This window comes from Cavia porcellus, unplaced genomic scaffold (genome assembly GCF_034190915.1).
Source record: "Cavia porcellus strain 051 isolate PalLab524CR breed Dunkin Hartley unplaced genomic scaffold, mCavPor4.1 scaffold_1, whole genome shotgun sequence".
Taxonomy (NCBI): Eukaryota; Metazoa; Chordata; class Mammalia; order Rodentia; family Caviidae; genus Cavia; species Cavia porcellus.
In genome coordinates, this window is record NW_026947484.1 from 30,758,588 (window position 1) to 30,772,442 (window position 13,855).

Below are 13,855 nucleotides of genomic sequence, written 5' to 3' on the forward strand. Positions count from 1 at the left end.
GGGCTTATACATTGGCTCCTTTGAGGACCTAGCCCTGTCTCACTGCCTGTAATATTTCTAACTAACTCAGCTGCCTGCAACACTAAAGATTGATAATCTAAATAGGTGTCTATCACACTGAGGAAGCCAGGAGTCACCATCCCAATTCCTTAAAACAAGCATTGCTCTTTTAAGTATACACACTTGCTGTGTGCCTCACTTCCCCATTTATCCCTGATTTAATCAATTTTACCTGAGTAATTATGCACATTATCTTATTGGTTAATCATATTTCTGTCCCACCTCATGCTCACCTGCCTTGAGAGTTTCCATTTTTCCCCCATCTTGGACCTGCTTCACTTCATGGTTTTACTCTATAAAAGTCCCTAGAAAAGAAAGTCTTTGGCAACCCACCTTGGGATGGATCCCTTCTGTCTCTTTTGGACAGAAGCTTTCTTTCTCTCAATAAGTATAGTCTTCTCATAACTTCCATTATTCCTAAAATTCATTCTTCAATATTAGAGAACATGAACTGGTATCGGACATCTAGTAGGTTGGGAGTTTCTTCCCCTATATCAATTGGAGGTTCCACCAAGATCATTGCACAGAGATAAGAGTTGCTTTTGGTTCATAGACTCTAGACTGGGATTCGTTTAGATAACAAAATTTTATGCTTCAAATTTTGCTTTGTCTTTGCCTGTTGCTTACAAGTATTTGTGCATTATCTTTGCCAGTTATGTGTAATTGCTTGTGATTTGTCTTTGCCCACTGTTTATAATTGTTTTGTCTCATCATAATAGTTTTTGTTAAAATGATGATAAATCTAAGGTTATAAGGTTATAATATTTCTTTAATGAAACATCTTTCCTGTTCTTGTAAATTTACTGATATTCCTTGCTTAACTTTATTTAGACAATAGTGTTAGAGAGAATAATGTTAGAACACCTTTAGTGGACTTTAACACAAATTCTGTAAAACAGGTCTTCTTAAATAAAATTGAGCTCAGACTTAGAAAATATATATACCTTGAAACCCAGGACTCCTTCTGCCATTTAAATAGCACTAGCCTGGTGGCTGATTTTAAGACTTAATGGACAGGGTAATCGGTGGCAGTGTGCCAGACTGCAGCCCTTCCACGGGGAGAACCAGCAGCAGCTCCTGAGATCCACGCCGTGTTGGAACCTAGGACCCTGGGAAGCAAAGCAAGCACCTCCCCTCCCTGGTAAGCGATGGTGGTCTGGCAGACTGCGGCCCCTCCAGGGGGAGAACCAGCAGCAGCTCCTGAGATTCACACCATGTTGGAACTTAGGATGCTGTGAAACCAAACAATCAGCCTGCCTCCCTGCTAGGCAATAGTGAACCTGCTGATGCACGGCCTAGAGTCAAATATCCCACATTCCCTACCCACCTTCTCCCGCCACCCCCGCCCCACCACCCATTAGCAAATGGGAGCCAGAAATCTGAGTGTCTCCTGGGAGGTTGACCATAGCAAATAAGGGGGACTTCCCTCTACTATCTCTTTGAAGGCAAATATTTTTATTACTGTTTTGCTCTTTTCTGATTAATGGTACTGCTCTATTCAATATTCTGTTTTGACAAGTTCTATAGTGTTCTATATTTCATCTCAATTTGATATACGTGATTGAAAGAACAACTATTATAAAGATAACAAAATATACTGTGATACCTATTACTGTTATCCCGGTAACCTGCTGTGAAGTTCTGTACCAGTTTCCCTGTACCATCTTAGTTGGCTTTATTCTGTCTTGTTCTGTTGTATACTTTCAAAATAAAATTAAAAAAAAAAAAGACTTAAAGGACAGGTTTCACTTAGACAGATTGGCTCTGATCTTCCTCTGCACTACAGAGGAAATGTCAAGGCTGTTCTGCTTCCGTTTCCTTTCTTTGGCTTTACTTGTAATCTTTCCCCCCACTTTGCACTTTCCTTTTTAGAGACATATAAAATCAGAAAGAACTCTAGATTGTTCCAAAATTTTTCTCCTACTAAGTGAGGTCCATAGAAAATGAGTGTTTGCTAATACTGAAGACAGGGAAGTCATTTTAGATAAGACACATGCCCCACCTCTGGGCCAGATGACACATCAGAATTTTGCCCATCCAGGAGAACATACATAAAAGCCATGTCCCAGTTTAGGGTTCTGGGTAAGTCTCTCAGGTGACTGAACCTGAGAGACAGTGGAAAGAACCAACTTCTGGGGGAAACCAGAGGTGCTATTTCCAAAAGCAGCACACTTATGGGACCAAAACACATTCAAACTAAGGAGACTCTCCAACCTTTCAAGTTATGGACTTTAAAACCTTTATTGTAATTTATAAAGTGCTAGATAATGATCTTGCTCAGACTTTTAACTTTCCCTTATAAAACTCTGGCAAACAGTGGTTAGTCTGCCAGCTAGTTAAATAGTCTTAGAGCTGCTACCACTTTTAAAGCAGAAGACATGTTTCTCTAGCATATCTTTGGTTAATCCCCATTGAAGCCACCAGCCAGTGAAATGTTTACCAGACAGTTGGATTCCTTTCTGGAGACTGACTTCTGGTTTTATGAGCCAATAGAAACAGAACAACTGAGGGATCATGGCCAGGATGTTCAAAGGTTCCTCAGTAGAAACTGGCTCTGATTACAAACAAATCTCCACTTATGTATCATGTTTATCTCTCTACTAGTAAACTAGAAACTCTCCCTAAGCTTTTCAGTGAGTTTTAAGATCACTTAGACTACCCCTACCTTCAGAGATTAGGCTGAGGCAGCTTGCAACAATTGTTTATATTTCACAGCAGCCAGTAGACGAATGATTTGCATGTATACCTTACATACATTAATTAAGAGTAAATAGTCACCTCTTTCTTTTCTGTGTGCATAAAAGATTAATATTCCTTTACTAAAATATAAAATGTAGGGCCAGGAACTTAGTTCAATGATATAAGCACCTGCTTGGCAATTACAAGGTCATGAGTTTAATCAGCAGTACAAAAAAAAAGGTAAAATATAAAATGTGATTGCTAGATGATAATTTATAAGTTTAACCTGTGAGCTTCAAAGATATAAAAATTTAAATACTCCACCAAAAGACTTCTAGATTTAATAAGCAAATTCAGTAACATATCTGTTACCAAGTCAGTGCTCAAAAATTAACAGTCTTGCTGTACACAAATAACAAACTCACTGAGAGAGAAATCAGGGAAACAATACTTTTTACAATAGCATGCAAAAAAATAAAACACCTAGGAATCAATCTAATAAAGGATGTAAAAGACCTCTACATTGAAAATTATAGTGCTCTGAAAAAGGAGATTGAAGAGGATATGAGAAAATGGAAAGAGATCCCATATTCTTGGGTAGGAAGAACCAATACAGTGAAAATGGCCATACTTCCAAAACTTACATAGATTCAACGTAATTTCAATCAAAATTCCAATAGCATATCTTACAGATTTAGAGAAAACAATCCTAAAAGTCATCTGGATCCAGAAGACACCTAGAATAGCAAAAGTGATCCTGAGCAACACAGACAAGACAGGAGGCCTCATAATTCCTGACTTAAAATTATACTATAAGGCTACCATGATAAAAACAGTGTGGTACAGGAAAAAAACAGACCCAAGGTTCAGTGGAATAGATTAGAAGATACAGAAACAATTCCAGACATACTAAGCCACCTTATACTTGATGAAGATGCCAAACACATTCACTGGAAGAAAGATAGCCTCTTTAATAAATGATGCTAGAGAGTTGGCAGCTGTGAGAACTAGCTATGGTGGAACCCAGTCAGCTGCAAAAGAAGGCAACTCGCCCTCCCTCTTGGTAAGCACCTCCCTGTGGTGCAAGCCGGGAGGAGACCCAGTCAGTGGCTTCCGTGAGCTTACCAGTGCACAGATTGGAAATCAAACGTCCCCCCCTCCATTAGCAACTGGGGACAGAAGTCTGAGCATCTCTTGAGAAGATGACCATATGCAATATAGCAAATATGGGGGATTTCCTTCCATCTTCTATTTGAAGGCAAATGTTTTTTACACAGTCTTGTTTCATTACAATTAATTGTATTAATCTATTCAATATTCTCTTTCAAATGGTTTTATAATGCTCTGTTTTTTATTTGATTTTGCTATACCTAATTGATTGTACAACTATTGTGAAGATAACAAGATATACTATGGTACCTATTACTGTTATCCCGGGATCCTGCTGTGAAGTTCTGTACCAATTTCACTGCATTGTCTCGATTGGCTTAGTTCTGTCTTGTTCTGTTGTATTTTTACTACCTTCAAAAAAAAAATGGTGCTAGCAAAACTGGTTCTACACATGCTAAAGATTAAAACTGGACTATATCTTTCATCATGTACTAAGCTAAAATCAGAATGGCTCAAAGATCTTAATATTAAAACAGAAACATTAAATCTGCTGGAACATAGAGTAGGCAAAACTCTTGAAGACACTAATGTAGGCCAAGACTTTATGAACAAAACCCATATTATATAGGAACTATCATAAAGAATCAACAACTGGGATCACACCCTGCTAAAAAGCTTTTGCACAGCAAAAGAAACCACCAAAAGAGTGAAGAGACAACCCACACCATGGGAGAAAATATTTGCCAGCTGTTCCTCAGACAAAAGATTACTGTCAAGAACACATAAAGAACTCAAAAAAACCAGTCCTCCCAGATTTAAACACCCAGTCCAAAAATGGGCATCTGAGATGAACACATGCTTCCCAGATGAAGAAATACAAATGGCAAAGAAATATATGAAAAAATGTTTAACATCATTGGTCATTCAAGATACACAAATTAAAATAATACTGAGATTCCACCTCAATCCAGAAAGAATAGCTAGTATTAAGAAATCAATAATAGGGGCTGGAGGTTTAACTCAGCGGCATAAGCACCTGCCTTGCAAGCAGGCGGTCGTGAGTTCGGTACCAATGAAAATGAAAAAGACCCAAAAAAAAGAAAGAAATCAATAATAACAAATGTTGGAGGAGCTGTGGGGAAAAAGGAACCCTTCTCACACTGTTGGTGGGAATGCAGACTGGTGCAACCACTGTGGAAATCAGTGTAGAGATGCCTCAAAAAATTAGGCTTAGAGGTCCCATTCAACCCAACTATTCCCCTCCTGGATATCTTCCCAAAAGAATTCAAAACATCATGCCACAGTGATATATGTGCACCCATGTTTACAGTAGCACAGTTTACAATAGCTGGATCTTGGAAACAACCTAAATGTCCATCGACTAAGAAATGGATAAAAAAAGATGTGGTATTTTTATACAATGGAGTACTGCTCAGTTATAAAGAATGATAAACTGGAGACTTTTATAGGTAAATGAATGCACCTTGAGAACATACTCATTAGTGAAATACGTAAGACATGCATATGTAAACATCATATTGTTTCATTAGTGTAAAAAGCTGATAAAAACATATGTATATGTACACGTGTGTAAAAAAAAAATAGTTAACTACTGATTTCTCTGAATCTGCTGAGAGAAAGATTTGTACTGGATTGTTCAGACAGTTGAAAGCAGATGTCCTGGGCTCTAGGTGAATGATTTGGGGATGACAGTGCACAATGTATGTATCATTGTTACCCCCTGATTGATATGCTTTGAAATTTTATTGTAGTTTCTTCTTCTTCTTCTTCTTCTTCTTCTTCTTCTTCTTCTTCTTCTTCTTCTTCTTCTTCTTCTTCTTCTTCTCCTCCTCCTCCTCCTCCTCCTCCTTCTTCTCCTCCTCCTCCTCCTCCTCCTTCTTCTTCTTTTTCTTCTTCTTCTTTTTCTTCTTCCTCCTCCTCCTCCTTCCCTCCTCCTCCTCCTCCTCTTCTTCTTCTTCTTCTCCTCCTCCTCCTCCTTCTTCTTCTCCTCCTTCTTCCTCTATGTTTGAATAAAATGGATTTTAAAAATAAAATAAAAATGTAAATAAAGCATAGCCATGTCCCACTGCTAGGAAGGATTGCCCAGGTGATTAGATGGGTAACACAAGCATCTTGGAGGCTTCTTTGCCCTAGAGCCCAGGGCCACAGAGGCCCAAGTCATTTGTTGCCTTGTCTATCTCCACAGGTGATCTCCTTCACAGTAAAGACAGAGACATGCTCTAACTACCTGCACCTCACCTTCTTATGTATGTCCTCTTCCAGTGAACAAAAGCAATAGTTTACTACAAAGTTATGCTTCCTTTTTTAAGTATTCCAGTCACAATAACTCATAAAGACCTTATGGAAACAAAGATCACAAGCTACCAAGGAAGATATTTGTGCATTCCAGTTCAAGGGTAGATAGGCTGATTGAATCTTGTCTTCCATTCTCTCCAGATGGCATCCACCTACCCTGGAATGGAATCAATCCAAGGGATGCCTTGAGGACACTACCAAATAAAAATAAGAAAGGAATGCCTAATTATTTCTTTTTGCCTAGATAGGTAGCTCAGTGTCTCATATACTACAGGGCTGGAGACATAGCTCAGTGGCACAAGCACCTGCCTGACAGTGCAAGGTTCTGAGTTTGATTCCTGGTACAAGAAAAAAACATTCTCATGCACTAGAAGATTCTCAACCCTTACATGTTGCTTTTTAGACTGCAGACATAGGTAACTCAATGTCAAAATCTTTTACTTCTTTAGAATGCTTTCCTGAGCACTGGAAGGTGTTTGACCCTTACGTGCTGAAAAAGAGCTGCTTGATATTTCTCTAAATATGTGTGTGGCCTACCCAACCCCCTAGAGCCAAAATGGAATGCAGAGGCAAGTATTATTTATGATGCTATTTTACAACAAGATGCATACTGTAAAAAAGAGGGAAAATGGTCAGAATGACCTTATGTTCAAACTTTTTTAACATTAAGAATAATTCTTATTTATGCCCATGGTATAATAATTATTGTGAGACTATCCCAATTCATAGGTCTGTTTTTCTCAGCAGCTTAAGGAAAATTAAACTAGAACTAGGGAAATTTTCAGATGACCCTGATAAGTACCCAGATGTGTTTAGAAGATTTACTCAGACCTATAAACTAGATTGGAAAAATGTAATGCTAGTCTTAGACTTCTAATGAGAGACAAACAACATGACAAGTTGCTATTGCATTTGTAGATGAATATCATATTGTTAATTTTAGACAGCCAGAAGATAGACAGCCAGGGAAACCACCACTTCCCACTGGGGCATAAGCGGTTCCCCGCCAAAGACCTCCACTGGCCTAGCAACCAGACAAGGGATTGAAGCAAGAGATATTTTCAAACGTATATTCCTGAAGGTCTAAAAAAATGACAAAAACCAAGACTTCTGGTTACTTCAGATTGTCAGCTATTTTTCAGAAGAAAGGTTAAAACTTCTCTGACTTCTTAGATCATTTACCAGAGAGCTAGATTTTGCTTAAAGACAGGTTTATTACCCAGTCAACCCCAGATACAAAAAAAGTTACAAAAGACAGCCTGTGCTCCAGATAGTTCTCTTGATACTTCAGTAAAAACTGCCTCCTTAGTATTCTATAATCAGGACTGGGAGAAAGCCAAAGAGAAAAAACAAAGAGACCAAAAAAAAAAAAGGCTGCCTTTGTTGTGGTGGCCTTAGACATTAAGTCTGATTCTCAGGGCTCCAAGAAGAGCTCAGCAACTAGACTCAAGTATTACTGCTGTGGAAAGACAGACCACCTTAAGAGGGACTGCCTTCAGAGGCCCCCCAAGCCATTCCCTGACTGTAAAGGCTGCCACTGCAAGTGAAACTGCACTCCTGGGCAGAGATGCCAGAGCTCAGATTCATCTTCGCAGGTGGTCCAGCAAGTCTAAAGGGCCTCAGGGCACTCTGCCTCCTCCCTCTGGCCAGTCTGTCATCTCTACCCATCGTTTCCATGGAGGAGCCCTGCATAATCATCACAAGAGATAAAAACCAGCCTATTGCTGGACATTGGCGTATGTCTCTTTGTGCTTCTCCAACTCTGGTCTTCCTTCCAGGCATTGTACCTCAGTAAAAACAGTCACCAAAAAATATCTTGCTTAAGCTGAAACTGGGATAACTTTTTCTTCACTCATTCCATTTAGTTATGATTAAAAGTCCAGCTCCCTTCTTGAAGAGGTTTTATTGTGGCTTAAATACTATAATATATATCCAGGTTGCCAACTAATCAAAATGCTGCTGAGGCCAGTTTTTACAAATACAGTAATGACATACTACCATTTGTGTACAAAAATTTAAGAGAACATTTCATCGGTCAAAATAATGTGTTAACCTGGTTCTTCATATGTCATCAAAAATTTAGAGGTAATTATAACTAAAGCTGGGATTTATGATAAAATGTCAATAAAAGAACCTAAATGTCAACGAATTACAATTGTTAATCCTTAGAAACAGTTTCTAATCTTATCTGTCAGCTCTATTGCTCATGTTTTGATTATATAAGCCTTTGTGTATATACTTTGATTGTTCATGCTATGATTAAAATTTGTCCTTGCCTAAAGGATGCCAAACCCCAAGTAATCATACAGATAAAACCAGATAACAAACATGCTAGATTCCTTTTACTGGGATCCATCAGATCTTGTCCAGAGAAAAGTTTATATGATACCTACTGAGGCCCTAATTAACTATGCTCAATGTGCCTTCAATAACACTGCCAGGTCTCTGAAAAACTTGCCTGCTCAACTGGGAGAGAAAAATCTCCCCCAAATAGATGTGCTGTTCACACCTAGCAGAGCCTGGCATTCAACAGGAAGCCAGCAGCTGACCCCACACAGCCTGCAAAGAACTGGTTCCACAAAAACCTACATCAGACACGCCATGCCTGGCAGCTTCCCCTGTACCCAACCCTATCACCTAGCCTTAAACCCCCTATTCAGTGACCCAAAATTTTTGCACAGCGTAGGCAATACCTCCCTCCCCTACCTAAACTCCTCTATAAAAATGTGCCCTCACCCTTTGCTCGGTGCCAACAGTCTTTTTGCTCTTGGCCCAACCACACCCAGTTGGCAATAAAGTCCTCCCATGTTGCTTTAACTGTGCCTGCCTCAGTGGTTTCAGTTATGCCTTGGTTTAGCCTATTAAACACTGCAGGTGATCTCTCTCTCAAATGAAGAATAAAGGGCTGGGGATTTAGCTCAGCGGCATAAGCGCCTGCCTTGCAAGCAGGCCGTCGTGAGTTCGATCCTTGGTACCGATAAAAACGAAAAAGACCAAAAAAAAAAAAAAAAGTTAAAAAAAAATGAAGAATAAAATTAATGGGACAGGCCATCCTCAAAATCAGAAGGCATTAAACATTCTGACACAGCACAGGGCAGTAGTTGTACAATTGTAAAAACTAAGTATGTGTATATTTCTGATCCTTTTGCTAATATCCCAATAACTGTTCAAGAAATCAATGACATGTCAGACTAAAATTCCATGAACCTTATCCTTATCCTCCCTATGGGAAGCTCCTTGGTAGAAATCTTTGTTAACTGTACTCATAATTATCCTAATAATTCAATTATTTGGTCCCAACATACTTAATTGTTTCTTTGGTTTTGTCTCCTCCAGACTTAAAGCTGTACACCTACCCAAGATAAAAAATGCCTGGTGTCTATTGAGGGTCTTTAGATCCTCTGCAGAGTATCCTTGACTGCCAGTCAACAACTATGACTCCCTTTAGCCCAAAGAAGCCAAATCAGTCATCGCCGTTTACTCCTTCATGGCAGTTCAGGTTACTTCTTCAGAGGGAACTGTTACAGGCAGCTGAGTTAGATAGAAATATTATAGGCAGTGAGACAGAGCTAGGCTCTCCAAGGAACCAATGCAAAAGTCCAGATAACTTGCAACCTTGGAGGAGACAGACACCTCCTGTTGTGGGCCAGATCTCAAGACAAAAGATCAAACAAATACACCCACATCCTAAGGATTGATATCCCAAATAGGTCTCTGTCACCCAGAGGAAGCCAGTAGTCACCATCCCAACGCCCTACAGGAAGAGTCACTGCTCTTTAAGCATGCCCGCCTGCTGTATGTCTCACTTCCCCATTTGTCCCTGATTTAATCAACGTTACCTGAGCAATTCTACTCATAATCTTATTGTATGATCATGGTTCTGTGCCACCTCATCACCACCTTGTGAGTTCCCATGTTTTCCCCACCTTGGACCTGCCTCACTTTGTGGTTTTATTCTATAAAAGTCCCTAGAAAAGACAGAGTCTTTGACAACCCACTCGAGATCACTTCTATTTCTTGAATAGAACTTTCTTTTTCTCAATAAATATGTTCTGCTCTTAACCTCCATTGTTCCTAAGGCTCATTCTTTAATTTTAGAGAACACAAACTCATACCAGACATCTAGTAGGCTGGGAGTTTCTTTCCATTATATCACTAAGACTGTACAGGAAAGCAGTGTGAAGCTTAGTGTCAGGCCCCATGCACAGAACCATTCCAAAAGCCCTGTGTGTGGACTTCTTGTGAGAACTTGCGCAGGTTTTTGCTAGGATGGCCTGGACTTGACACAAGCATGGGAAATATAAAACAGGGACTATCCCATTAAGTGCTGGCTATAGTGTGTCTTCATAGCCCACCTATACTACAGGGTGCATTTTTTTATTCCCTTCTTCCTACTTTCACTTGATCTAAAGTCACTCTGCAAACCTGTTTTTTCTTACCTTTAATAACTGTAAAACTCTGCCAATGTTTATGCTTGTTTCATTCGATTCTTTGTTCAGGACAGAAGGAACCCAGAAATCACCTCTAAAAGGAAACTCCAGAGCCTTAGAGACCAGTAGCAAGACCAGTCACAGTGACTCTACTATTTCTGATTGATCCAAATATAAAGCTTTTTGCTTATGTTTGTGTCCTTGCCTATGGCAAGTGAAGTGTTTAGACAGGTTGGAAGTGCAGAAGATTTTGCTTTCATTTCAGAACACCCATGACCTGACCCTGAGCGCCTTCACTTTAACCTCCAGCATAACAGAGCCTGCACCTACTTCTTTCTCGCCCACACTGTGACCCCACTGGGTAGAGGTTGTATCTGCCATCTCTCATAGACTGTGAAATCATGGAGAAGATAGTCGGGATTTGGTGATGAGTCCAGGTAAGAGTCTAAAGCAAATTATTTAATAAAATGGTAGTAAGATGTTAGGGAAAAAAGATATTAGGAAATGAAATAGCTAATATTAATTGGGATTGCCACAGGCAGTACATAAAGCACTTTCCTTACACCATCTCATTTCACTCCCACATCATGAAGTAGGCGTTGCCCTCATTCTGAGTGGTACCACTGAGAGCTGAACCCAGGCAGTCCTGATTCCAGAGTTCACATTCAAACTAGATCAACATGCCTCCTTTTAGATTATTTGGAAACACTAAGGATCCACTAAAGAAAAGCCACATTTAATTATCTTACCTCCTTAAATTGAGTTCCAAAAATAACATATCTGGACCAAAACAAGGACCTGATTCTGCAGGGAGTTGACAGTATTTCTATTAGTAACCAGAATGACTAATACAAGATGAGATCTTGATGCTTGGCCACAAGGCACAGAATTAATCACATGTAGGGATGCAATGGTAAGAATTAAGCATCAGATGAGGCTGGAATGCATGGGTTTTTCCATAGCATTTCTATGTATGTATTTCTATTTCTTCTGTGTTTTTCTGCAGATGTGAGCCTATATGAAAGTCTCCTCCATGTCCAATTCTCAGTAGGCTCTACCCAGAACTAATCCTGTTCTCTTACAGTTGGCCTGGAATGACAGTATGAGATCATTCCTCCAGGAGACAGCAGAGCTCACAGGATGCTCCAGAATTAGACACTATCCCCTGGGACCAGCCTAGCCCTCAGCCCTCAAAAGGACTAGAGAGGGGACCCAAAATTTCAAACTATGCAAATATAGGGTTTGTTAAACTCCTCTTCTTCTGGTTAAAAACAAATCAACATTTAAAAAGCCATAGCTTCTCTATACACCAATAATTAACTAACAGAGAAAGAAATCAGGAAAATGATTCCACTCACAATATAGATTCAGAAAAATACAATGAGTAGGGATTAATCTAATTAAGGAAGGGAAAAGGCTCAGCATTGAAAATTACAGAATATTGAAGAAAAGAATTAAAGAAGATACTAGAAAATAGACAATCCTCCCATGTTTATGTATAAAGAGAATTAAAATTGTTAAAATTATTACCAGAAGTGATCTACAGATTCAGTATAACCTCCATCAAAATTCCAATGGCATTCTTCATAGAACCAGAAAAACCAATCCTGAAGTTCATTTGGAATGAGCAGAGACTCATAATAGCAAAAGCAATCCTAAACAAAGCAAAATAAAACAAAACAAAAAGAGCAAGGTCAAAGGCCTCACTGATTTCCGATTATACTATAAAGTCATGGTAACAAAAACAGTATGGTACTGGAATGAAAATAGAACCATAGACCAACGGAATAGAATAGGAGACTCAGAAATGATCCCACACAACTATAGCTTATGTACCATATAGGGAAGGTGGGGAACCCAGCAGACACCCCTGGGTTTGTGTAAAGGCAACATGGCATGAAATTTATTGTGCGGGGTGCAGGCAGAGAACATGATAAGACAATGTGCACCAACAAAGACAAATGTGTCTCTTTTACAGGGAGGAAGAGAAGGCAGAGGCCATTAGGCAGGAAGGTTCCAACAAACATCTGTGGTCAGAGTTCTCTGGCAGACTCGAATCTCAGTGGGCAGAGTCCTTGAAGTGTTGGGTATAAATTTTGGGGTGTCTGCAGATGTCCCCTGCAAAATTCTTTGTCCTATCTCATCTCCTTTCCTGTGCTTGTCAATAACAACTTTAGTACTGACTGAGTTCCCTGCTGAAAGCTGAGTTCTCTGCAGGCAGTAGTTGTTCTTCTGACCACAGGCAGGGGGCTGGGGGAGTCAGGTCTGGTTGGAGCCTTACAGCAACTACATCTGATTCTGGACAAAGAAGCCAAAAATGTATGTTGGAGGGAAAAAATACCTCTTAAAATTGTGCCAAGTTGCCAAGTGTAGTGGTGCACATCTCTAATCCCAGGACTTGGGAGGCTGAGGCAGGAGGATCACTATGAGTTGGAAGCCAGACTGGACTTACACAAGCAAGTTCAAAGTCAGCCTGCACTACAGAGTGAGTCTCTGTCTCAAATAAACAAACAAACAAAGCAAATGGTGCTGGTAAAACAACCTCCCATTTGTAGAAGATTGAAATCCCTATCTCTCATTCTGTACAAAAATTAATTCAAAATAGATCAAAAACCCGTAAGACCTAAAATTTTGAAACTGCGAAAAGAAAAAATAGGGGAACTATGAAGGCACAGGCATAGGCAAAGACTTCCTGGGTAGGATTCCAATAGCACAGGAGCTAACAAAAATCAACAAATGGGACTACAGGAAATTTAAGTTTCTGCACAGAAAGATAAATAACTGAGTGAAAAGAAAGCCTATAGAAGGAGAGAAAACTTTTGCCAGCTACTCTTTTTTTTTTTTAATACCTGGGATCAAACTGGCTCTGCCAGCTACTCTTTCAACAGAGAATTAATATCTAGAAAATATAACCAACTCAAAAAAACACATAAAAGCAAACAGCACCATCAATAAATAGGCAAATGAATTGAACAGTTATTTCTCAAAAGAAGTACAAATGACCAATAATTATATGCAAAAAAAATGGTCAGCACCTTTAGTCATTAGGGAAATGCAAATCAAAACTACACTGAGGTGAACCTCGCTCCACTCAGGGTGGCTATTGTCAGGAATACAAAAACAATAAATGCTGGCCAGGCTGTAGTGTGGGTGGGAGGAACTTTTTGGCACAACTGCCAAGAATGTAAATTTGTACAACCACTATGAAAATCAGAATGGAAGTTCCTCAAAATACTAAAACTGGAACTACTATATAACAC

General features: G+C 39.5%; 1 protein-coding gene across 2 annotated transcripts in view; it reads right to left on the minus strand.

The window, feature by feature from the left end:
* LOC106028097 (uncharacterized) overlaps positions 1 to 13,855 on the minus strand; it is a 49,908-nt gene that overhangs the window by 15,709 nt on the left and 20,344 nt on the right. The gene's annotated exons all lie outside the window — the stretch shown is intronic.